Here is a 27,672-nt window from a genome sequence, read left to right as displayed (position 1 = left end):
ATTTGTTTTACCAGATACAAAAGTTATTTCTACCAATTGTTGTGTTAAGTCAAATAAAGTATATCTCATTTTAGGAATGAGACTCACTTCCAACCTCTCAGATATGAAAATGGTAATTAACTAGAATTTCTTGATTTTTTTTATACATCAGAGTAATAATTTGACTTTGCTCTTAGTACTAATGCAGGATGGTATGTACGTGGACCAGAATGAGTTGTGAGGGGACAGAGGCCGGAGAGAGCAAGGCTGATCCTAGAAAGGACCAGAAAAGGAGAGACTTTGTGTGATTTGGGGGCACCAACCCTTATATTGAATTATATTGATTAGTTTTCCAGTTAGCAGAGAGACCTTCTCCTGACCCTATTTTCAGGGTCACTAGATCATAATGCAATCTCATGAAGAGGCTGCTGTGCTTCCTCATATTGCCTTCTGAGAAAACTGTGGATTTGAAAATCATCCATCAAAAACACTCTCATTTTTAATTTTTTTTATAATTCTACCAAACAGATGTACATATAAATGGCAAATTCTATGTATAACAACACATGTTGCAACTGGTACAAAATAAAATATAAGAATGTATCAAAGCCTTTTTTCAAAAGCTATTTTAGAAGTTGAATCTCAGAAAAAATATTCCATCAGAATCAGGGAAATAAAATGATAGTGCCTGGCAGACAGGTGGTTCTCCTGTAAGATCCAGACCCCTTATAAGGAAAAACTTAATGTTCTTTTAAAGTGGGCTTAAGCATACAGCAAGTACTGAATATTAGAGGCATAATAAAATATATGTTGGGTTTACTCAGATACATTTTAATCTTATGTTAAGTATGAAAGAATAGGTCACAAACCCAATAATTATGGTCCCATGAATAAGTATGAGACTAAAGATGCTCTAGGATTCTTTTGGATGTTGGTACAGGTTCAAAACTCTTTTATTCTATAAAATTTTACTTACATGAAATTTCCTGGCTAGACAATGTTTTAAAGAGGATTTTCTATAATTCACAGGGAGCTAACAGAGAGACAGTTTTCTATCATGTGGACAACTCAAGCATCATTTTCAGCTTTCATCTAATTGGGTTAAAGTTAGACTCATACATTAACAATCAGTAGTGTCATTTGATATACAATTGTAGATTCTTGGTAGGATCTATTGTAGCTTTGGGATCTGTCTTCTTATCTGTTTTCTCCATTATGTCTCCCTGTTCTATTTGACTGAAGAGAGCTTCCTTATTCCAACTTAGTCAAAACTGAATTGTCTTCACTAGGATAACCCAATCTCCTAGCTCTGGTCTATGTTAACAAAACATTGCTATTACTCTTCTTCTGTGTTATCTCGGTGCACACTTACTGCTTGGTTGTAATCTATCTTTCTACTTAAGAAAATATTCTAATGAGTCAGTTCCTCTCTTTACCAAACAGTTACATCACTCAGCTTGCCTCAACTTACCCCCTGAGAACTGCTATGGTATGAAATTCCTTCTGTGAAAATGGGCCACTCTATAATGTAAAAATCTCAACCACCCATGTGGGATGGAGATGTTGAAAAGCTAAGTTGTTGAATTGGTAGAACAATAAAAATAAGTCAACCTACATTCAGGACTCATATAGTACCCCTAAGCCTTCAAAAGGAATCTCTGTGCACCTGGCTGGCTCTTCCTACCTCTTTGCCTTCCAGAATCAAGAGACAAAAGGCACCAACGATTTCTATTTCTTAAAATTCCTTTCATATTACTACCTCCGACACTTCCTCTCAAAAGTGCTTACATATTCCCATCAATATATTTACCCACAATCAGACAGATTGCAATAATCTAGAAAGTTTGATGTTGCAGGCTAAAAGAGTCACTTGCTCTGATTCCAGTGCCACTGATTTTTTGGGTTTGTCATGATCATCAAAGCAATGTGAAGCCACTGTCTATGGCACTGGATTTGTAATAACTGTAAAATGGCCAGAGGTAGAAAGCAAAATCTAGGCAGGTGTGTCCAAACAGAAGCTTAAAGGATGTGTATAGTCCAGGATGCCTATGAATACAGCCTCATACAAAATCATGAACTTGCTTAAAACATTATGAAAATTGGGTTGTTTTATAACTTGTTTGAATGGCTTTTGAGCTTGAACTTTGTAGATCATGCTATTTTGTGGAAATGTCAAAAGGTTAGACACGCAATAACAAAAAAGGACAGCTGTGAACAGCAAAAATGGCTTTCTTTTTCAGGCCAATTTCCTCATATGCCTTACTTCAATTTCTATGAGTTAGCTTATGACATGTTAATGAAGATCCTGAGGTTTAAAGAATGGAAGAGTGGCTGCTACCTAGATCTTGCTTGATTTTTCTATCTTCTGTCATACACAGAAGTTTGGTGGATGCACAAATTTACATTGTTGCCATCCATCAGTGACAAAACATCCATTACAGTGTGATTCCTGTTGCTTTGCATGTGTCTTGTTGTTTTTATTTTTTCATACTGTCATCATAATCCAGAAGGAATAGAAGCAATCCCCGAGTAGTGCTTTGAGTAGACTGTATGTGGACGAAATTCTAAACAGTCTTAGTAAATAAGAAACACAGAGCCAAATATAGAGGTAAATAGCCAAAGAGAGTCACGACTACCTTATCTTACCACCTTGCCATTGTTGCTTTGCCAGAGAGAGTTTCTTCCTGCCTGACTTGTGTTTTTAATTGCCTTTCTGTTCTGCCTTCTCATTGGCTCTAAACCCAACCACATGACTTCCTTGTCACTGCCTGTCTATATAAGACCTCCAGGTCTCTATGGTTGGTACTGGGATTAAAGGCTTGTCTCACCACACTTGGCTGTGTCCTTGACCACACAGAGAGTCTGTCTGCCACGTGATCAGATTAAGGGTGTGGGCTACTGCTCTTCCTGGCTTGATATGAGCTCTGATCTCCAGGCAAACTTTATTTATTAACATTCAAATAAAATCACATTTCAGCACAAATAAAATATCACCATATTTGTACATCCTACAGACCACTGAATGGTGATCTAGGGATTCTTCATTTCGGATTTAAAAAGTTGAAGCCCAGTTACAAGTCTTGCTTATTTCATTAATAAGAAGGTGAAGAAGAAATGCCAGGTGCTATTACTAATATTATTGTGTATTTTTTGTAGTCATTACCATGTTCTCTTGGATGTCAACTCTAACTCTGTCTAAATCAGAGTGCAACCCTCTGAAAATTTCCCAGCTCCCATGACAGTTCTCTAACCCCTTCCCAGCTTAGCAGCAGCTGCTGCTGTAGGTGTGATAGGAATCATCTTCCTTTGGTAGAACAATCACAGCTTCAAGTGCAGGGTTCCATAGCTACTTTTTCTTATACAAAATACTTAACAATGTCAACACATAAAATCAGTGGACTTGAAGGATAAAATAAAATCACCAACCAATATAGTTACAATTAACTTACATCAAATAGGACTCTTTTTTGAAAGGGGAATCCTTGAACAAAAAAGATAAATTAGGATCAGTTTATGAAGTCACCCATAGGATTGATTTTATTTGATCATTAGTAAATAAATAAAAGATGCAAGAGGTGAATAAGACCCTGGACTTCCCATCAACAATCCTATTGTTGACTTTTATAAATAAACCACAATTGTGGTGGTAATTTAATTATACTGAAATGTGATTTTGATTGTATGTTAATAAATAAAGTTGCCGGGGTCAGAGCTATTAGAGCATAGCAGAGTGTGGGTGGTGGACAGGCTTTAATCCTAGCATTCAGAGATAGAAATCTCTGGATTCTGTGAGTTTGGGCCACATTGGAAATAGCCAAGCATGGTGGTGACACACTTTAATCAGAAAGCAGCTTTAATCCAGGAGTGGTGTAGAAAGCAAAAAGATATATAAGGATGAGGACAGAATAGAAGCATTTGCTGGTTAAGCTTTCAGCTTTGACAATACAGTTCAGCTGAGAGTATTGGGATGAGGAACAGAAGCTTCAGCTGAGGAAACAGGACAATGAGGAATGGTGAGTGAGATAGCTTGTTGTTCTGTCTCTTTAAATAGACGAACAGACGGAAATAGAGGTCTCATCGGAGGCTGGACACGAGGCGAAGGGTGAGATTTTTGGTCTGAGCTTGATCTTTTTTTTTTTTTTTTTTTTTTTTTTTTTTTATTTACAATGAGTTTTTTTCATCAAAGTGTATAAAGTTAAATTTCCACTATAATATTAATTCATTTCTTTGTTTCACAAAGCCAGGTAATTAAGGGAAAGCCCAAGATACTCCAGCCCCACACAAAGAACTACAGTCAACTGAAGAATGCTAAAAGCAGAAGAAATCGTCTTCCCCCAGGGAAGAGCACACTTGTTACTAATCCAATACAAAATGTCAGTCCTGAAAACACACATCCAAGTAACATTACACAGATTAAGCAGGGAGTATTATAGATTTAGGAATATATATATATAAATATATATAAATATATATATATATATATACAAAACACAACAAGTAATGAACAAAGAAGTCATGAATTTGTAACAGAACAAAGGGAGTATATGGGAGATTTGAGGGAGGAAATGGAAAAGAAATATGATGTAATTTTATTATAATTTCAAACATTAAAGAATTTAAAATAAATAACTCATGATCAGACATCTGTTCAATTCTGATGCAAGAAATAAACAATTAAGGGGAAAGTTTTAGAATAAGAAATGAATGTTCCTGTAAATACTAGAGAAAAGTTTTTTTTTTTTTTTTTTTTTTAAAAAGTATTGCCTTAGCAAGATGCCAAAATTCAGCATCACACTACAGTGGTCAGAAAGGTAAGGGATGAAAGAGATGGCCCAGGGAACTGGAATGTTAGGAAGCAGTGCTTTGGCTACTTTTGGGGGCTCAGAAAGTTCCTGTCATGTTTGCTTCAAATGTCTTTTGCACTACAGATTGTCGAACACTCAGGCAAAACAATGATCATAGTACACCAGTTCTAAAGTCAAGTGTCTGTGGTGGTTTGAATGAAAATGGCCCCCATAGGCTCATATGTTTGATACTTGTTCCCCAGTTGTTGGAACAATTTGAGAAGGATTAGGAGGTATGGTCTTGTTCAAAGAGTTGTATTAATAGGGGCAAGCTTAGAGTTTTCAAAAGACTCCTGCTTTTCCCAGTGTGCTCTCTGCCTTCCTTTTCTGGTTCAAGATGTGAGCTCTCAGCAGTTTCTCAAGCTACCTACAGCCAGCCTCCACAAATCCTGGTGCCTCAAAGCCATATGCCCCAAATAAACTACTCTATAAGCTCGTTCATGGTGTCTTATCACACCAATAGGAGAGTACATTATGGTTCTGAACAATACCAGCTGTCATATGAAAGATAATTCTTCTATATATCAAAATCTCACACAAGGGAAAACATAAATTGATGGAATAAAATCTGTCACCGGAATCCTTTCTCTGAAGCTATCTGATAAATTGTTCAGCCTTCTAGGTTTTGTATTTCAGTGCTTCTCACCAAAAGAAAGGGGGCTGCTGAATGCCAGCATGTTGCATTTGGTGCAAACTGTGCCTTCACTTAAATTCTCAAAATTTCTCTTAGCATATTTTCTTAGCTAAAATGGAGAACTACCAAGTTCACTTGTACCCAGGAGGCACATATCTACAACTCTGTATATTTCTCCTAGGCTCTGATTGCTTTTTTGCTCTCCCAGTAATGTCCTTGAGTCCATCTTCCTCCAGGACCCTATGGAGACCTCACTAGAGTAACTGAACTCACAGAAGACACAATCTTTTACATCTTGAATAAGTTTGCTTTGAATTGGTATGCATCTACAGCATTATTACAAGCCTACTAAGAGACTGGAATGAGCCTCCTATTTATGGTAACTAATTTATTGGCTGCTACACATGGTGCACAAATGAATGAATGAGAGAGTTCTAAATGTGACAATTCATTTTACTTTATGTAAACAGAATAATTGTTATTACTACTCATTCATGTATATATTTATTAAACATGCACTGATTAACTATCTGTGATGTGTGACGCCTGGCAGATTGTGTGTGGTCTCTGAAGCACCCTAACTACAAAGTGAAACTGCACTCTAGCCCTGATTTTTAAATGAAGTAAAAGAATTTTTATTTCCTTGAGGTTTCTTATATATATTTTAGCTTTCTCGGGGTGATATGTAATGATTCCCTTTAAAAAAAAAACTGTTCACTTTTATTATTTCAGGCTTGGTTAAAGAAAGAGACATTTCAATGAAAAGATGCAAAATGGACAAAGTATAATTTTTTAGGAGATCTTTTGTTGATATGCTCTCTTACCTTGAAATACCAACTTTACACATCTTTATCCTCATGTCTCCATTCTCACAGTAGGCCTGATGTTAGTTTAAATTTACAGTCTATTAGGAAACCCCACCTGCTTAAAATCTTAACAAAAAATAAGCAGAAAAATAGATTTTAAAAAATTGAGTCAACACATTATACAAAATTGAGCTGCATAAATTTAGGAATGCATTTTTAATTACATAGAACACAGCATAATGTTTGAGAAAGTCTCCACAAGTTCACACATAAACACACATGTGAGCGTGTACACACACCAAAAAAGTCGTCTTATATTTACTTTTGATTCCCAAAGACAAAATACAAAGATTTAATCAATTTTTACAAACATTTAAGACAACCAGAGAGCGCAATTTCGAGCCAATGAAACCTAATATATATTTATGTTGTATATATTTGGGTATCTCTTTATTTTCCTATACTTTTAGTAATTAACACAATTTTATTTTTAAAAGGTATGGCCCATAATGAATTGAAATAAAATATACATGACTAAGAATAGTGATTCCAGCTTACTCTGCTTTCTGTCAGAGCCCTGGTCTAGTCTATACTCTGCAGCAAACTGCTAGGCATATAGATGTTGTATCCTCATACACTTGCAGAAAACAAGATCTCAGAAGGGTTGTGCAATTCAATCAAATTCACAGAGCAAGTAAATTCAAATCTGCCTTTACTTATTCCATACATAGTTTACATTCTTTCCTTAATATCATATTACACCCTACTAGAGAAAGTGTTTTAAACCTATCTACCCACTCTTATAAACCTATCAGCCAAAGAAGACTATCTTGCTTAGCTAATATTATGTGGAGAGAAAACATCAAGAATGTCTGTCCATTTCTTCTAGGGTGAGGCTCAGTGGTCCAGTGCTTGCCTATTGTGTTTGAGGCCCCAGGTTGTATCCTCAGTACCACAAGAAAGCAGGAAGAGAAACAGAACGAGGAAGCAGATGTGGAGAAGGAGGAGAAGAAGGGGAAAGGAAGAGGAAGGTGGAAGACAAGGGTCTGGAGATGATGTGTATGTGTATTTTTTTAACTATCTGAAGACAGACCTCAACAGCAAAGGCATAATTTTAAACTGGGCAAGTAAAAGAAATAAATGAGGAAAGTTGAATGCTGAAATAATCAGAGAGTTTAAGGAGGAAAGAAAAGAACATACAGAGATCCAGAAAAAGATGACATGGTTTCTAAGTGGTTTTGGCATTTCACATGGGAGAGGCTTGCATCCTTTGCCTAAAGAGAACTATAAAATTTCAAGGACATTCGTGGTGAGGAACCTAATAGGTGCTGCTTGCTTTTGGCTCTCAAAACATTTGATGACCATCCATGGAAGACCTTATTGATGTTCATACCACATGGAGCACTAAGTTTGGAGTAAAATATAGAATATTTTCACTGTGCCAGAAAACCTGATGAAAATAAGACCAGGAGGCAACAAGTCAAATGATGTTGCTAAAATTTTTCAAAATGTGTTCAACACTGGTTACTATCCTTATCTAAGGTAATAAATAAAATTACCTAGTACTAACTCTGAGAGCAAGTAAGCTCCCCTACAAAGAGTTGGTGATTAAGGGAAGGTTTAGAAGGGCTGTAGAGATGGTACAGTGTTAAGTGCACTCAAGGCTCTTGCAGAGGACCAGGCTTCAGTTCCCAGCACATACATGGTGGTGCACAACCATCTGTAACTCCAGTTCCAAGAAATCTGATGCCCGCATTTGGTATCTGTAGGCAATCTGTGCTTGGGGTACACATGCACACTTGAAGCAAAACACTTCTGCTCATCATATAAAGATAATTAAACCATTAAAATTGAAATATTTAGAGAGCTAGCCATATTAGAACTTCTTTGAATTGCCACAATGGGTAATTCTGTAGATAATTCAGCATTTGAGGTTGCTACTGTGACTTGATTGAAGATTCAAATCTCAGCGATTTTAGGATAAGTCTACATGAAATGGAAGAAGTGTTGATGATCAATTAAATTAATCTTAAAATTTGTACATGTAGCCTGCACAATGGGTTATCCTGTAATTCTAGCACTTGAGAGACTGGGGGTGACTCAGGAGTTTCAGGCCAACCTGGGATATGTTGAGACCATGCTTCAGTACACAAAAACCAGTAACAACACACACACGAAGTATTTATATGCCAACTTTGAAAGTCTTCCTGAATTTACCTTTGTTTTTCAACATGTCATTTCCTTGACTAGAGAAATACATTTCACTCAATCAATTACTATCTTTGTAGCTTAATAAATACCCCTAATATCTAGCAATAGCTACCATGAATTTTGATATACAGTTCCTAGACCTTTAACTGCTTGCTGTTTGATATTGTGTATATTAGACTAATTTTTACAACACTAATGATAAAGCAGTTATCAACTTGGACATCCAAATTTTCCATTTTTGAGTCATATATAGTTTTAACTGACAAGATAAATAGATTAATGTCTATCACTTACTGCACAAAATCCCAAAATATGAATGTAAAGAATGAAATATATTACCATTTAAGTACTTATACTTACTTTACAGGAAAATAGAATTTTTCATGCCAAAGTTATCTCACTATATTCCTCTAGTAATTAAACTCAAACAGGGTAGAGAAATTATGTATCTCTCACAAGTAGGAGGTTTATTAACCATAGGTTAATGCTTTGATTGCCTCAGTAACCTCAGACCTTTAGTAAACTGTGTCCTGATATTAGTTTATAAGTCATAAAACATTTTTCATGTGTCAGAAAGTATTATCCAGAGGAGCTCACAGTCATTTGCAGCACCCCTATTAGTAATCTCTGCTGGTTCAGAAGACCTCCAATTACAGGGCCCATCTGAGATTTCATTCAGTTGAATTTTGGGCACACTGTGTTGCCTTCTCAAGTCAACTGTCTTTATCACTTGGAAATGTTTCACAATTTTTATTAAAATTATTATGAAAGAACAGCTGAAAAAATAAACAAAGATGTCTGGCTGAATATTAGTGTCATCAAAGAAAAATTGTCTGTCCAGGGGCAACATAATCTAATGTAGCTGCCAAAAAGAACATGTAGATATGAGCATCACCACTGGAAACTGCCCATGGCCACAAGAAGGCAAGACTCTTTATAACTTTTATAAAGTAGCTGAAAAAATAAAAGAATGGAAGTTGTTCTAAATTTTTTAATTATTAATAGACTGATGGTGGAAAAGACATTAAGAATAAAGGAAGGGCATAATAATGAAGGCAGAATTAAAAAAATTACATACTAATAAAATAGTAATCAAAATTATACATTCAGTTGCACTCATAGGCACTAAACCATAAGTATTTTTAAAGATATTGAATAAAAAAACTAAATGGAAAACCATTTATTCCTTATTTACTTTTTGGTCCTAAATTCTCTAAGCATTTAACTGCACCAAATATCACTGGTGAGGGGAATCAGTCTACATGAATATTATCTTTGACTTGTTCGGGCATTCAATAGACATGAATTCTGTTTCTGATAAAATAATTCTCACTGAAGTCCCAGCTATATTTTTAACTAATCTAAAATCTTTATTATATCAATTTGAACACTTAGAAGTTAAATCAAGATTAGTTAAAATGCATCGAGACATAGATAATTTGATGAGTTTTTCAATTGAGGAAATAAAGCTTTATAATTAATAGATTGCACAAATTAAAAAATAATTAATAGAAGCTGAAGAGATGGCTCAGCAGTTAAGAGCATGTATTATTCTTGCAGAGGACCTGAGTTTGGTTCCCTGAACCCATACAGCTACCTCTAACTCAGGTTTCATGAGTATCCTACACCTCTGACTTCTGAAGGCACCTACACTCATGTGCACATACCTACACACACCCCCGACACTCATGACTACAGTATAAAAACTTATTTTTTTTTAAAAAAAAGAAACACATTCTACTGCACAATGTGCATAAATACAGCCCAGTGTATCTGGATATTGAAAGTGAGCTGTAAGGGGAACAGGCTGTGTAGACAGTGCAATCTGCCCGGCATGTGCAGTGATTGCTTAAGGGGGACCTTCTATTAGTAAAAGAAGAGTTCCTTTTAGGCTTTCACTACTGATTTTCTAACAAGGACACAGTTCAAATGGTGGCAACTGCCCTGGACCACAGGAATATAAAATAAAATATATGAAAACAAGTTTATCCTTAAAGCTCTTTACACCAGACGTACAGATTTGATTAGGAAAACACTCATCTGACAATGTGTTCTACTGCTGATTCAGACTGCTTGTTGTCTGCATGCACTGACTAAGGTGTGTGTTGTTGAGGACAGATATAAATTATTGATGAAAATATTTTAATAATACAAGTTTTACAAAAGTATTAATGTTTAATAAGTCCTCATTTGCCCTGTTATTCTCAGGACAATAAGGTTCTATATGTAGACAAGTCCCCCCCCCCAAAAAAAAATAAAGCAAACTATCATGATTTGTTCATGCATCCCAAGAATTGGAAACAAAAAGAAACCAAGAATTAGAATTTATTACTACAACATTGGCTACAAACTAATAAGAAGACTGTCACATAATTTATGAACTTCTACATATATGTATGTAACATTTAAAAAATTAGATTGGCAACTTGGGATGAGTAGAAAAACACCTTCTATGTCTAGTGCAAAGGAGTAGAATAGTTCACAAATTGAAGCCCTCTATGGAGCAATATAAATTAATTCATTTTGAATATGAACTGACAATGTGAAATATGTCTCCCCCACCAAGGTAGGATTTTAACTGGTTGCTTGTATCATTAGCACTAAAATTTTAGTGTTTCATTTTGTCAATTACCAGGATAACTGGGCAGCTTTTAGGACACAAAAGGAAGGGCTTAGATCATTTAAAGTATTTTAAAATATATTTAAAACGAATATCTATAATGTTTAGTTAGTTTTGCATTCATTTTCTAAATCCACCAAGCAGTGTTTCTTTAAGAAGTTGAAGTTCCCTGAAAGAAAAGAAGGGGGCCCATTGCCAGGATAATTTCCCCACCAGTAAGAAGGGTCTCTAAAACTCCTGCTTCATTTGAGAAATTGTGGGAATGTTGTTTGCTAACCCATGCAGCTATGTGGAAGCCAGGTAATACTTTTCCATAATACAGAGCCTCAACTTTAAACATACAGTCATATAGCAGTGAGCAAATAGTAGCCACCAAATAAAATCTCTGTAAATCTTTACATAAGTTTAGGAATTTTTAATACAACAAAATGAGGCAATATCAGCCTCATGTAAGAAAATGATTTACATAAATTTAGCAACATCTACCATGTTTATTCTAGTTGGTGTGTAACAAATCATTACAACTTCCTGATGTTAAAATAACTCTAGTATGTTACTCCAAAGTTCTGTTGGGTCTGAAGTCCTGGATCAAGTTTGCTGGATCCTCTCTTCAAGATCTCATGAGACTGAAGTCAATGAGTCAACTGAATCCATTCTCACTTTGGGCTCAGATTCTTTTCAAGCAGTTTGGTTGGCAGAATTTGATCCATTGAGGTTTTAGGACTGGGCTCTCATGGAAACATGCTCTTTCAAAATGTCCTGGAGACTATTTCTGCTGCTTAACATTTCTGAATTCTCTCATTTCAGAACTTTGGAGGCTTTTTAAAGTAGTTCCTCTGATTCAGTCAGCTGCCCCAACCAAGAGAGTCTCCCTTTTGTTTGATTTAGAGTGAATTCTTCTGAGATGTTAGCTTTGCCTTTAAAAATCTCTTTACCTTCACCATAAAACAAGAATTAAAACAGGAAGTAGCATGTCTACAGGTTTCCTCATGTCTGTGGGAGGAGAGGTGAGGTGTGAAGATCCTGAGTTGAAATTATGGAGGGCACTATAGATTTCTGCATGTATCCTCCTCTGCCCAGGTGTTTGGAAAGCCATTTTCATGGTGAGTTCATAAAGATACAAATTACATCAAACAAATGAACTATTAAGTCAGTGGCAAGAATTGCTTGGATTCTCCAGCAGCAGCTAGAAATGGTCATTAAAGACTATCGAGAAGTGAAGAAATGTAAAGGGCTTGGGAGTTATGAGTAGACCAGTAAAATGAAATATTTTCCTAGTTAAAATGTCTTTGCTTTGTTAAGAGGATCGGAACTAGATGATTTACATGTCTAGTCACTTAATGTCATAAAGGAGTCGATAAGACTTCCAGTTATGTGATTCATGATAGCAGAATGACTGCCTTTTTATTTGTAAGTGCATAACACCTGCAGTGATAGGATATATTCCTACTGTGCCATCTATCAATGGCCTCGGTGCCAGGTTCACCCTTTGTGACTGCATTGTGAAAATGAAGCTGAGCCCTTTGGCTGAGCCCTTTATTCTTCTTTTGTCTTCTTGTTTTAAGATTTTTTTTTTTTTTTTTGGTTTTTCAAGACAGGGTTTCTCTGTGTAGCTTTGTGCCTTTCATGGAACTCACTTGGTAGCCAGGCTGCTCGAATCACAGAGATCACTGCTCTGCCTCCCGAGTGCTGGGATTAAAGGCGTGCGCAACCACCGCCCGGCTTGTTTTAAGATTTTATCGATAGTCTTCTAGGGAATTTTCACTGTAGGCTGAGATATTGCTTTCCAGTTCTGACTTAGTCTCCTCCCTCCCTCCCTCCCTCCTTCCCTTCTCCCTCCCTTCTTCCTTTCTTCCCTCCCTCTGTCCCTCCTCTCTCCCCCTTTCTCCCTCCCTCTCTCCTCCCTTCCCTGCCTCCCTCCCTGCCTCCCTCTCTCCCTCCTTCCCCCTCCTTCCCTTCCTTTATCTTACTAAAGCACAGATGTATTCTTCAGTACCAGGATCCTTGAAGCTTCTCCAGTGTCCAGCTCCTGCAGAACAAGATAGTTAACAGAACCCAGAGGCCACTCACTCCTTGCCTTGGGCTCCTTATGGATAGCTATACTTACTGCTCCAGGTGGTAGATGTCCTACAAGTGCTGCCAGCTGGAAACTACAGTGCTGTTTGGTGAATCAGGCTCTGCTTTCTTCAGCAGAGTCTCTTTGCTAAGAGTCTTAGCAAAGAATCAGGGGCTCTCCTTTGGGAGCCCTATTCCACTGTTGGTGGTGTTAGTTACTCCATCAATATTCATTTGAGTTTCCATGTATCATTATTAACCAATTGGTCATTGTTCTAACTTCCTATTACAGCTAATAATTCTTTAAATTAAGTTTTCCCCACTCTAATCCCTATGAATTGTCTCTGTTGGCTACAATAGGATGTACCTTCCAATTATCTGGTGCCTAAAAAGATTCAAACTGATCTTTCATTTCCTGTACTGACTCAGTTTTTCACTGAACATCTATCTATTAGGTACTGCATCTGTGTCAACTACTGAGGATGTAGCAAATAGCATATAAACAAGCTCCATTCTTATCTTTAACCAAGTTCAATCCCATGTACACAAATAGAACACTAAGACAGTCTATTTAGTTCTGACAGAGGCATAGCACATACTGAATCAGGAGAGGGGACAAGATGCTAGAAAGTTTACCATGAGTTACGTGGGTAGGCATCCCCCTCCTGCAGAGGCATGTGCACCTAAAGTAAAGGCAGAGGAAGGAAGTCAAAGAGGGATGTAAAGAAAGCTGGTCTTAGAAAGATGTTCTGAGCTTTTGTGCAGACATGGTAAGCTTTCCGAACTGAAGTTAAGTTAGCTGCAATCATACAAGCATTCTGAGAACTTGAGCATTTATTAAAGTGTTTCCTCTGACATTTTTTTCCTATGACTATAAAATAAAATCAGACTCTTTAATCAAGTTATCTGAGCTTTCTCTCTTTGTGTCCTGTCAATTCCATTAATGTATGTTCTGCCTAGGAAAACATTAGAAGGAAGGGCTTGCTCTAAGTTTCTTTTCAAAATATTGTTCTATATACAGAATTAGGTAGAATTTGGGGAAATGGCATCAAACTAGACCTCTGATTTATTTGAGACCTCGGATGTCAAAGGCTCATGCTTTCACTCGTGTATCAATCATTAACTGTCTGTTCTTGCCTCATTTATTTGAGTCCACAAAATTTTTCTCAATAAAGACCTATTTCACAATTTTTTATTTTATATATCTCTAATAGAAGTATCTCTGCCATACCTCTTTTCAGGTCACCTTAGAGTCCTTACCCAACCATAGCAAAGATCAGCACAAGAATAATCAGATAAAAATGAACCTTGCCATTTGTGTGTACAGACACATCCCTTAAGGTAGCAAATTTGGCCAGCTATAATTATAAATAAATAATGTCTTTTATTGCTTTTTATTTTGACTTTACTCTTCTCTCAGATCCAAAGTTTGAGCTGTCATTTGTAATATGATATAAGAGATTATAAATATGCATGAATGTATCTTAAATAGTAAATATTGTGGTAGGTACAATAGTTTATTTCAGATTAACTTAAATTAGCATTCAGAATAGATATTCATAACCCTGTCATATAGTCTTACAGATGAAAACTAAGACACAGTGTGAAAACTGGAATCTGAACAGAAATATTTTTAATTTTTATAAAATATTCATTGATCATATGCTTTTCTGTCTCCCAGCTCTTCCCTATCTTCCTCATTTCCTACCCACCCCACGATGTGTTCGTGCTCTCTTAAAAAATGATCTAACAATAACTTAGAGACTGCTTTCTGTTGGCCAACTACTCCTGAGCATAAGACTTTCAAGGGGGGTGGTTGATGTACCCAGTGATACTTCATTGAAGAAAAATGATTTTTCTCTCTCCCCAAAGCAATCATTTACAAGTAGCTTCTTGATTACAGGGTGGGACTTTGTGACCACAGTATCTGAGTTCAGTTCCCAGCACCCATATGGTAAGATAACCATCTGTAACGCATGTTCTAGAGGAACTAGTGTCCTCTTCTGGATTCTGCTGGCACCAGGCATACATGTGCTAGAAATACATACATGCAGACAAACAATCATACACATAAAGTAAATTTTTTTTAAAAGGCTCCTGATCTCTGGTCTTTCTATTTTGATTTCCATTAAAATTATTATAAGATCTTGATATGCTTCTTAGTATCAGAATAAAGACTATATGTTAGATTTGTCATTGGTAAAGATGGAGAAAGAGCCAGCAACAAAGATAGAGTTAAGCCTAATGTAGAGGGTGAAGAGTTTCTCATAAGGATGGGGTCATGGTTTGCTGCCCATTGAAACCACAAAACCTAGTCTATTCTGTGTTAGGAACATTCTCTCTCTCTCTCTCTCTCTCTCTCTCTCTCTCTCTCTCTCTCTCTCTCTCTCCATTTTTTTTTTGAGACAGGGTTTCTCTGTGTAGTTTTGTAGTTTTGGTGCCTGTCCTGAATCTCACTCTGTAGACCAGGCTGGCCTCAAATTCACAGAGATTGGCCTGGCTCTGCCTTCCGAGTGCTGGGATTAAAGTCGAGCACCACCACCACCCAGCTCTCATGTGTATACACGTGTGTGAGAGTGTGTGTGTGTGTGTGTGTGTGTGTGTGTGTGTGTGTGTGCATGTGCATGTTTAACTTCTGGCAAAAAGAGTCAACTGTGCTTTCTCAGGGTAATGGTTGATAGCATATATAGTATGGATTTTTTAATGGGACAGCTGTGGATATTTTTCTTCTTACTGTGAGCTGTATCCCAAGCAAATGTCATTCTTTCAACAAATTTCCTGATAGTTATTTCTAAAGACACAGAAAATATTAATTTTAAGCTTTCATTTGCTCCACATTGCCCTTGGCACAGAAAGCAATGGGAAACATATTTTCTAAGCATCTAAGTGTGTGCTCAAGCCGGAAACTGTTAATCCTGACCCATTAAGGAAAAATGGAAATGATTTAGTGGGTCACAGACCAACACCTAAGGAACACACAACATGACTGAAAGATCGAGGATGATATCCTAAAAGATAGGGGAGGTAAATGGACAATTTTCAGAAAGGAGTCCTGGGGCAAAGGTAAGAAATGATCAAAGGGAGGAACGGCTAATGGCTTTAAAGCTCCTGGTAAATCCATGAGAACGGTGGTCTAGGTTCCCTCATAAATAGCTAAGTCAACTACCAGGACTTCTCCTGGGTTTGCCACACAGCCAGAAAACAAAAGTTTTTATGTGAATAAACACAGTTCTAAGTGTTCACAGTAAATTTATAATATAACTATCATCATGGTGTGTTTATTTTTCTTCTCCACAGCATAAAGTGTTACGTATTTTGTCTGCATCTATTCTTTCAAAATTCTTTATTTCGTCACATACTATTTAACTGCATGTGGAGTCCTGCAGGGTGTACACTGACTTTTCTTTTAATCAGTATGCAAGCTATGGCATGTTCTAAACAAATGAGTCACAGTCAGTGCTTCCAAAGTTCTGATTCTCCCCCTCTTGTTTTGGATGTTTTTCTCATAACATAAATTTTTAGAAGTGCTAATCCATTAGAGAAGATAAACAAAAAATATATGTGAAAAACGATAAACAAAAATATATACGAAAAATATTACTAGCAAAATAAATTCATATTTCATTTACACCTTAGACATTATTATTTTTATATTATTTTTTATTATTTTACTTTTATGAGTGTTTTACCTGCATATACATGTGTGTGTGTGTGTGTGTGTGTGTGTGTGTGTGTGTGTGTATGTTTGGGTGTGTGTGGATGTGTCACACGCAAGCCTGGTGTCTGTGAATGTCAGAAAAAGGCTTCAGATCCCCTGAGACTAGAGTTACAGACAGCTGGGAGCTGCTGTGTGGGGGCTGGGAGTCAACAGGTCCTTAGGAAAAATGATAAATGCTCTTAACCACTGAGCCAACTCTCCAGCCTGAACACCAAGTTATCCAACCTTGTTGGAAAACACTAGACTTTTCTACCAGAAATTAAGTTAATTAAATAAATTTAGAGTAGTAATTTCTTGTCTATGGTTCCAGGATTTTGTCTGTTTTCAAAAATTAAAATGTTGGTTAAAGATACAATTTTTACTATAGAATAAGTTAATTTTTAAAGAAGGGTTAAATTTGTTACTCATTTAGACAGGCAAAAGGCTCTGAAGAATATGGTGCCCTGCCTCTTCATTTTCATGTGTAGCATAATTCATTCAATTTGCATTTTACTCCACTTATGTTCATGTAAATGATTACTTTGTTTAGGTTATCATATTTATGGTCAGTAGGTCATAATACTTACATTGAAATACAAAATTCATTTAAATTTTATGATTTCTTGCTTCTTTAATTCATTTGGTAGTTAATTAGGTTACTTAAAAGGAAAAAAAAACTGAGTATTGAGTATAGAAGCAGATGCATTGCAAAAATATCCTGGTATCAGTTCTCTATGACTCTTAAGGAAGACAAACATTCATAGACCTATTTAATTATAGTGAGAACAACTTAATTTATTCAAATTGATCAATGTAGGGAAGTAAGTCCACGGAGTCCTTCTATGTGATAAAGCTGAATTTCTAAATTAAATTCAGTAAAATTTGGTTTGAGAATTCTGCAGGAGTCAAGTAGACAGACGTCTTTTGGACAGGTGGGGATGTGACTGCTGCACATTACCTTATTAGCACACACTGGTTGTTGGAAGGAACAGCAACATTAAACTATTAAGTGTGGAAAGCCTTAGGGAAAATGTTTGTTAAACTAAGACTGTAGGAGCAAGACATGGTGGATGACCCCAAAGAACCATGGGGCTGATGCACATATGAGGTGACAGAGACTGCGAAGACAGGTCCAGACAAGATGACACAGCAAAGGGGAAGTGGATGCAAAGCCCACCCCTTACCAAGAAACTACTTATGATTGATTCCTGCTGGAAAAGCGAAAACAAGTTTTCTCCAGTGGAGTGTCACTGAGTATATGGACTGCACTCCATGCCAGGCTCCTTGCTCAGGAATAGCTGGACAGCAAAAAAATAGACTACATGGATATCTGTGTACTTCTTATACTGTTTCAGTAATTTATTTTGCCATATTGGGTTATTTTGTTATTGTTTTTATTTTTGGTTTGGGTATTGGTTTTGATTCTTTTGGAGAGAGAAAGAAGATAAATTTGGGTGGCTAGAGGTGGGAAGGATCTGGAAAGGAGTTGGAGGAGAAGAAAGACTATAATCAAAATACATTTTATGAAAAAAATAAAAATAAATATGAAAGAAAATGTTCATTTAACTAAAACATTTAAAATGTATTAACTAAATTCAATATATAAATGTCAGTCCTTTGGTTGTTTATTTCACAATAGAAAACATGGTTTAAAAAAATGAGATGTAATGGAATAATAAGATTAGGATCATGTAAAAAAAAGTCTGAAATAATACATCTACATATCAAAACTGGTCTTTCAATGCCAATCATATTCATTGTGGCATTCCATTTCATATCCTTGTGAAAGAACATCAGTTGACTGAACAAAGAAATCATTCACAACTTAGGAAGGGGTTTTGCAAACATTTTTTTCTCTAAATATAAACGAGGTATAAACCATCTTTTGCCAATCTGCATTGTAATATTCAAGATAACCCACTTCAAACCAGCAGTAACTACTCATTTCAGTCAGTTGAAGACAGGCTTGTAAATTAAACTCTTACTTCCAAAGTAAAAATTCCAGAACAGGAAAGCATTCACTTTATTAATCTCTGGGAGTTTTCAAGGCTAGGTAGAAGGAAGTTGGAGTTCCTAAACAGAGAGCACATTTTCCTTACCATACAACTGCACAGGGGACAGCCTCCCAGAAGGGTTCAAATACTACCATGGAGAAGGTACAACTTGGAAATTGTCCTTCAAATAAACTGCAACAATACTGTCACCTTAAATTAAAGCCTATCTTTTTTTTTCTCCCCTAAGTTATATGCCTTCATGACTCTGACTTGAACTGAACATATGTGAAGTTATTTGAATTAAAAGTATGATCTAATACCCGAATACAAGATCTGATGCTACCAAGTACAGCATGTTAATCCCTTTTGTGATATTCACTCCCTTAGTGGCCTAAGGCAAAAATCTTTGTCTAGATTTCAAAGACATATAAAAGTACGTGGAAATGTGGAAATTGCATGCACCCTCCCAAGCTCTCTACCTCAATCAAAGAAAGAAACTTGTTTGAGATTCAGTTCACATTTGAAAGAAAACGTAGTGGTTTCTGTAGGCGAATAAAATTCTTGCAGCCATCTTTCACCTGAATTCGTGTGAAATCCTTCCAAGCAGCTCTAGGCAAGTTGAGGAATGATTCTCAAGGAGACACTGACCCCTGGAGGCAAAGAGGTCTGCCTTTTGGACCGACCTTGCCTATTGTAATTTCAGAGATGCTAAATAATGGACTGACAAGAAGGAATGAGATCTGCGGCAAATCCCAATGTATGCCTGTTCTGCTACCCTCTCCTTTCCTCCAAATCCTCTCAAATATTTGTAGAAGACATATCAAGATCACAAATAGTGGAACACACATTTGTATAATAGCAAGCTGCATGGTAGCAGCTGAGAATGCTACATTTGCCATTATTGTCTCATCTTCTAGCAAAAATGGGTGTTACTCAACACTAAAGAAAAGGTTATGGAAAGATTACAAGAAAAAAAAAATAACTAACCATGTATAATTAGTCCATTTTTTTTCAAAGGTTAAATAAATTGTATGAAGTCCCAATATTAGCAGAAGACAAGAAAGTTGACTGAAGATCCATCAGAAATATTGTGGATGAGCCGGGCGGTGGTGGCGCACGCCTTTAATCCCAGCACTCGGGAGGCAGAGCCAGGCGGATCTCTGTGAGTTCGAGGCCAGCCTGGGCTACCAAGTGAGTTCCAGGAAAGGCGCAAAGCTACACAGAGAAACCCTGTCTCGAAAAACCAAAAAAGAAAAAAAAAAAGAAAAGAAATATTGTGGATGAAATAAAAGTTTTGCAATATTCAGCCTGGAATGAAAGTCGGTAAGAGTACCCTATGACAAGTCTCAGTTACAGTCCCGCTATGCCACATCCCTGATTCCTGTATCTTCATCTTTGGTGACTTTATGCCTTTGTTTATAAAAAAAAATCTATAAACACCATTGACTTCATATAACAAAGAAAGAAAACAGAAGTGGGAGGGGCTGCTTATTCTGTATTCTAGTTAGTTTTCAGTGGCTGAGATAAACAATATGAACAGAAAGCAAGTTTGGGGAGAAAATAGTTTATTTGGCTTACAGGTTCATCATGGAGACAAGCCAGGGCCTAAACTCAAGGCAGGAACCTGCGGCAGGAAGTGAAGCAGAAGCCATGGAAAAATCTCTTATTGAACTCTCCATGGCTTGCTTGGTCTATTTTCTTATACAACCCAGAACTTTTTGCCCAAGGGTGGTGCTGTACATTGTGGTCAGGGCCCTCCCACATCAATCAGCAATCAAGAAAATGTCCCACAGAGATGCTCACAAGGCAACCTGATGGAGACAAATATTAACTGTGATTCCCTTTTTTCCATATATGTCTAGGTTTGTGTCACGTTGACAAAAAACTAACATCCTGTGTGGATAACAGCTTTAGGCCAAAAGGTAAAGTCTTCCCGAGAAACCTTAAATTTCTCCAAGATGTCTCTCCTCTTATGGTGACACAAAGTAAAATAATTTAAGGGCCTGATTGGTTCCAATTGGCATTATTCCTGGTAAAACATGGCTCAAACATTTAATGGATTATTTGAATCATACTGGTAATGAATGATTCAAGTAAAAGAAACTTTGGTTATGAGAACACATGAAGTTGATATAGTTCTGGTCACTAAATACTAGCAAAGAAAGTGCAGGCAGCATTTTCCTCCCAATAATAGAAAAGAATTATCTACTCTCCCCACCCCCACCCCCAAAAAAATAAAACTGGAAAAAGCAATGCTCACTGAAGTGGCTCGCATTATAAATTCAATATGTCAAATTATATTGTGTTTAGGGCTTTGTATTTTACTTTGTTGTGTCTATCCATTGAATACTTGTGTTTAGCATTGTAACATCAGAATAAAAAGCAAAAGAAAGATGTGCCCAATATTATTAGTGACTTTATTAGAGCCAACTGTTATGGAATAATCCTTCTGTACACTCTCACAATATTGCTCTCCTTGGGTGATAAAGACCTGACTGGGCTATAGCTGGGCAAAAGGGGATTGGGTGGGAGAGACAGAATAGGAGAATCCTGGGAAGAAGGGTAGAGTCAGTGGAGTTACCAGGAGACACAGAGGGAGCAAGACAGGCTGGAGAAAAGGTGAAGTCATGACCCATGTAGCAGTACATAGATTAATAGAAATGGTTCATTTAAGTTGTAAGAGCTAGTAAATTAGTAATAAGCCTAAGCTATCAGTCAAGGTTTTGTAATTACTATTAAGTTTCCATGTTGGTTATTTGGAAACTGGCAGGAAAGAAATATCAGTAAACAATCAACCATGGTTTCTCTCCATCAAAATCCTACTCTAAGGGAAACAATCTTTAAATTGGGAAACATGGGACTGAAAACCACTGAAGGTAACCTATTTCCTCACCCTATAAAATATATATATTTCTTTATACATCTCTAAGTGCTTACTTTAAACCCTTAAGTTTTTTTTTCAACTTTCTTATACTTTTAGTTCCTCTACCCTATAATCTAAATTAGTCTCACTTACTTCAGCTCATTTTGGAAGAAAACTATTTTGATGACAAAAGTAACTAACTATAACTAGTCAGTAATATAAATAATCTGATTGTAAAAGTATTTTAAAAACAAAGTCTGATACAAAGAAAAATAATTTCGCCATCAAAGATAACTGCTTTTGGCATTTTAGGAGGCTTATTCTTTGTTTTAGCTGAGCCTGTAAACTGTATCTATTTCTATAATTGTTTTTGTCACATAAGTCTGTTGTAAAGTTTTGTTTTGTGTTGCTTCTGTGTTTTTAATAATCTTTTTATTGTTAGAGGATTTCATACATGCACATAAAGTGATTTGATCAAATCTACCCCTCCTTTCTCTCTTCTCATATTCTTCCACTTTCCTTCCCAATTTCACTTGCTCTGTAAAATAAATAAATAAATAAAAAGAACTGAGCCTCTGATTTCACTGCCTCTTGTATGTACCCCGGTATGAGACCATCTACTGAAGCATGGGTAGATTCTTGGTGACCATATACCTGAAGAAAATTGACTCTCCTGCCCCAGCAGCCATCATTTGCTAAGAATTCTTCAGATAACATGGGGAATTTATAAGTGCATTCCCTATCCTTATTGGACTTTGAAGGGCTTGATCTTGTGCAAGTCTTGGGAACACAATCCTAGCCACTGAAAGCTCTTGCAATGGCCTTGTCATTTTTGATGACTGCTGTTTTTCTGCAGTTCACTCTCTAAGCCTCTTATGATCTTTACACTCTCTCTTCCATAATGATCCCTGAGAACTGGGGGAAGAGAAAGTATGATATAGATGTCCATTTGAGTTGAATATCCTATAATCTCTAATTCTCTGCATATTGGTCATTTGTAGCTCTCTGTACACTACAAGATGTACTATAAAATGGTCTAACAAGTGATGAAAGACACACTAGCATATGGCTATAAGATAAGAATTTGGGTGCAGTTTATTACTATGTGCATTTAGCAAAATAATAGCATTTAGTTCTTCCCTAGAGCCTCAGACCTAGCCAGTCATGGAATTTTAGTTTGATTAATGGTATCAGTAATGAGTTCTGTCTTGTGAAGCATGCCTAAAATCCAAACAGAAAGTGATTGGTTGATACCATAATGCTCATGCCACTATTTTATCAATGAGCATATTTTGCCATAGAAGTGGTTATTGTAAATTGCAGAGTTCATAGGTAAGAGTGTAGTTGCCTTATTTCTCCTGGTTGCATGCATAGAGACTTCCAGCAATATGAAGCCTGACCAATAGGGATGAAGCTTCAAGAACCTTGAATTTATGCTATAGGTTAGTAAAATCTGTCTCCAGTTTTCATCTTTATAACTTATTTTCTAGGTTTCATTATTTTGATTAAGAGAATTAAGAAAAACATTCATTATTTCTGAGATTTTACTTTGCTAGTATCCAATTTCTATTTTAAGCATATATTTCAGAGCTCGAGAAAATTTTTAGTCATAAATTTACAGTAAGAATTTATCCTTAATCCAAATGCACATTATGGAAATTTTGTTGAATGTTTATGCCTTTTGATTAATTTATTTGGTGTTAGTTTCTTAATAATTTGAAGCACCTTCAAATTTTCTCCTGACTTATTGTTGATAAGCTTGCCCTTATTGCAATTTACATATTGGACCTAATTGTATGTTCAGTTGTATCTAAAGGAATTCACCTTTGGTTGTGCAGCTGATTAATGTTTCTTGTTCCAAGTATTTTTTTTTTGTTAATGATCTATGACAATATCCAGTGAGTAAAATACAGAGGAAAGAAACAGCTGTCATTTATTTTTAAACTCAAAGAGAATATGTATTCTATGAGTCCTCGGTAAGAATATGAAATGAGAAGAACTCTTGTCTTATAAACATGTACGAGAAAGGCTCCAGAACAGGACCATCTTCATGTGTGGCTCATTAGGTTCCATCACAGGGCCAAAACATATGTGTTAGGTTAGGTTCCAGTACAAGGCCATCTTCACATGTGGTTCATTCATGAGCTCACAGTAGCATTGGTCCTTGATTTTCTGTATCTCCCAGTTCTTTAGTCCTTGAGCTTTCTGTATCCCCCATTCCTTAGTCCTTGAGCTTTCTGTATCTCCCAGTTCCTTAGTCCTTGCGCTGTGCATCCCCCAGTACCTCAGTTCTGATTTCCTCTGCTAAATTGATTTCAAGCAGACTTTCCTGTAAGTAGCTTTTAAATCCTCTGACTTTCCCTTCCTCTAGAGTGCCACGCACATTAAAAGAAGCTATTGCTTTTACCTCATTGGCTACTTTGGTCCACGTGTCCATCTCTGACCCTATTCATGAGGTAGAGTTGATGCAGAACTCAGATTAGTGATGTCTTTGTCAATCTGACATGCAAACTATAAGCCAGAGACTGAGCCTGTTCTTTAAAAGCACATGAACTTTAGGGTAGAGAGATACTTTTGAAAAGGAAAATTAAGTGAGATTTGTAAGCAATTTAATTTTAGATGGCTGAAGCTTTTATATTTGTGTGTACTCATTTTATGCTTAGTGACTAAAGACAGAAATCTTTAGAATCTTGACCTTTCAATCTGGATCCCAGTAGTTTCAACATTCAAATGCTGCAGCCCAAGTGTTTTCTACTTTCTTACAGACTTGAAGCCCATGTGCAGTGTCTGCAGAGTTCACTTGGCCCCTTTAATAAGAGGGGACTTGATTTGTAACTCTACAGTGTTGAAAATATCTCCTCTGACCTGGAGAAAAACTAAATAGCAGGAATATTTAGTATATTACTCCAGATCCCAGCTCAGCCTTACACTTACACTTTTGTCCTTAATTGTACCTGAGGCAGAAAGCATAGTTATTTAATCCTTCAAGAATCAATCTTGTTAGCCTTTAAGATATACTGATTTGGTGATTCACACAAAGGTGTCTCTGAAAGTCTTCTGCTAAGTCCCTAACAGGTTAAAACTGGTTATTGCATCACCTGGATTCTGATGAAGAGGTTACCATTTAACAGACATGTTGCCATCTTATGATGAAAGATATAGAGTTCCTTGTCTATAAGTCAGAGATGATCACTGCCTGTAGCTATACCAAGGACATGAAATAGTCCCACTATATAGCTCGCCATCTATCAGCCCAGGAACTAAGAGTAAGGGAGTCTGGTTTTCATCAAATCTCAAATACTGTGAATGAACCAAAAATAATGAGGTTCTAGACGAACAAGAAAGGATGAATTTGTACTACAAACAATGCTGATTGGAGAGTATGGTTGTACTAACATGCATAATACAGGCACTTCAAGAAGGACTTCTTTGTTACTGTCAGATAATCAGAAGGAAGGAAGCAGCCACAAAGATGTAGACAACTACAGAAGTGACATAGTGTAGTAACGTCTGCATTCCTGTGGCAAAACAGCTGAGGGAAATAATAGGAGAAAATAATTGTTTTGGAACACAGTTTTAGAGGACTCAGTCCATCATGTCATTGGGGCCATGACTGAGCTCCTCCCTCATGGTAGTAGGGGTATGAGGTGGAGATTGTTCATGTGGTGAAGGTCCAAGAGATAGAAAGAGCACCAGAACCAGGTCTGGGCTGTCACCTTTGTTGGCCTGCATCTAATAACCCACTTCCACCTGTGCCCTATTCCCTAAAGATTCCACAGCCTGACAACATTTCACCATCGTCTGCAAAAGTAGCACTGGATCACTCTTTAGAAGGGAATCCAAGCCATAGCACAAAGTAAGATGGATGCCCTGAGACATTCAGTGCATTGGCTGTGTGAGAAATAATCAGTGACTGTCAAAAATCTAGGTGGTACTGAATATGTGTATTACACCATTGGAGAGAAACTTTGAATGGTGTAGGATTTTGACAATATAATAAGTGATAGAAAGGCTTTGAGCCTTAAAAGACAGCATAAAAAACCCAAAAGAAAGAAATCATGAGGATTTCTTCATATCTAAGCAGTTGTTGATCTTTGTTGAAAAAAAATCACAGCTTTTCTAGCTGCTTACAAAGTAAGATCTTTTGACCACACAGGTCTACATTCTCCTTTCTAGATGTTCTGATAAAAATGCTAAAATTTGCAATAAATTTCCTTAAATGAATATAAATGAACCACTCATAACTAAAAGGCATATATAAGAGATTTTGGGGGTGTTGTAAGTGGGCTACATCTGTGAGAGGCTTCATCCGTTCTCAAGGATTTTCTCCTGCAATATCTCTATCAATAGATATCTTGCTATCATTACCAACTCTTACTCAAATATCAATATCAAGCATCTAGGAAACAACCAATAAAACAAGCTCACAGAAAAGCCCCTGACCTATCCTTGGTTTTGGTTCCAAAGACTCGAACCAGTTTTTGGCTTGGGTCTATTTTATAATTTCCAGAGATCTAGATAACGTATGATCATCCCCATACTAAACACAAGCAAGACTCAATCTCTTTTACATTTGCACAACATAGTATAGTTTATAATACAGTTCTTTAACATACTTCTAGAAGCAAACAAAATCTAGGAACACTGCCATCCATTGTAGGGTGTTTCAGAGAAAGACCGTTGAGATACCAAACCAGTACCTCTATGGCCTGAGATTCAGATCTGAATATTGAGGCTACAGAATGAGAGAAAATGAAGGAAGCACAGAAAAAAAAATATAACAAACTATCCACAGCATCTATAGTGCTGAAAACTGTGAAGGGCTAAACATGTAGCTTTAGAACACAGATGAACTCTGTGGCAGTGAATAGGCAAGTTTGGCTGTGATTGTCAAGGCAGGGGCCAGTGAGATGCTTCAGTGGGCAAAGACGATTGCTGCCAAACTAATAGCCCAAGTTCAACTTCCATGACCCACGGGGTTGAAGGAATTGATTTCTACATGTTGTCTTGTGATCTCTAATGGGTGCCATGGCATCAGTGCACGCACGCACGCACGCACACGCACACGCACACACACAACCCAAATAATGCAATATTTTAAAACTGTGAGTAATACGTTATGGTAGCTGAGAGCAGTGTTTAAAGTGATGACATCAAGAACAGAGGGTAGTGGAAAGTTTTTCATGAAAATCTCCTTTTGTCCAGCAATAACTACTGGTTCCTCCCTCTTTCCTGCCTAGACTTCCTTCCTTCGTCCACTCCTCTTCCATTTTCCCCTCTTCATTTTAGTATTTCTGGCCATAATTAAACTACCAAGAATCTTACGTTCATCAAGAACCATGAGGTTTTTGGAATTTAGTCCCAGCCTAATGTTGTCTGAAACCACATGAACAAGATCCAAAACTCCCCCAAAACATTATTCTATGGTCTCTAGAGCTATTCCATCCTGAACAAAGGATTCCACCCTTTATACAATGTCACAGGAATCAAACTGACACACAGGAACCTTTCTTAGTTTTAGAGTATTCTATTCATCTGATTAGCTTTTAGTCCATCTTGACAGTGGATCATTAAGTGCAGTACATCAAATTTACACACATTTTCAAATATCTATTTCTTTTTCCTTTTATTTTGAATAGTAACATTTATATACTTCAGATACTGCTAATTATTTATTTTAATATGTAAATGGAACTTAAAATTACAGTAGGAGATAAAAATAATGAAGGGGAAACTATATACCTATAACTTAATTTAACAAGATCATAGCAAGTATTTTCAAATAAGCTTCTACCTTTTACACCTCTGGTTTAAAGAAAAATTAGATATGATTTTGATTTTTCATTAAAGTCCTGAAGAAAAAGCAGGCAATATTTTCCACTCTCAGCATTCTTGAAAATTCCTTCAAAGAAGGCATGTTAAAGTCATACTGTTCGTCTCACTTATCATTGAACACAAACTGTTAATGA

This window comes from Peromyscus leucopus, chromosome 6 (assembly GCF_004664715.2).
Source record: "Peromyscus leucopus breed LL Stock chromosome 6, UCI_PerLeu_2.1, whole genome shotgun sequence".
In the NCBI taxonomy this organism is placed as follows: domain Eukaryota; kingdom Metazoa; phylum Chordata; class Mammalia; order Rodentia; family Cricetidae; genus Peromyscus; species Peromyscus leucopus.
The sequence above is the reverse complement of the archived record's forward strand: the minus strand, read 5'-3'. Positions refer to the sequence as shown.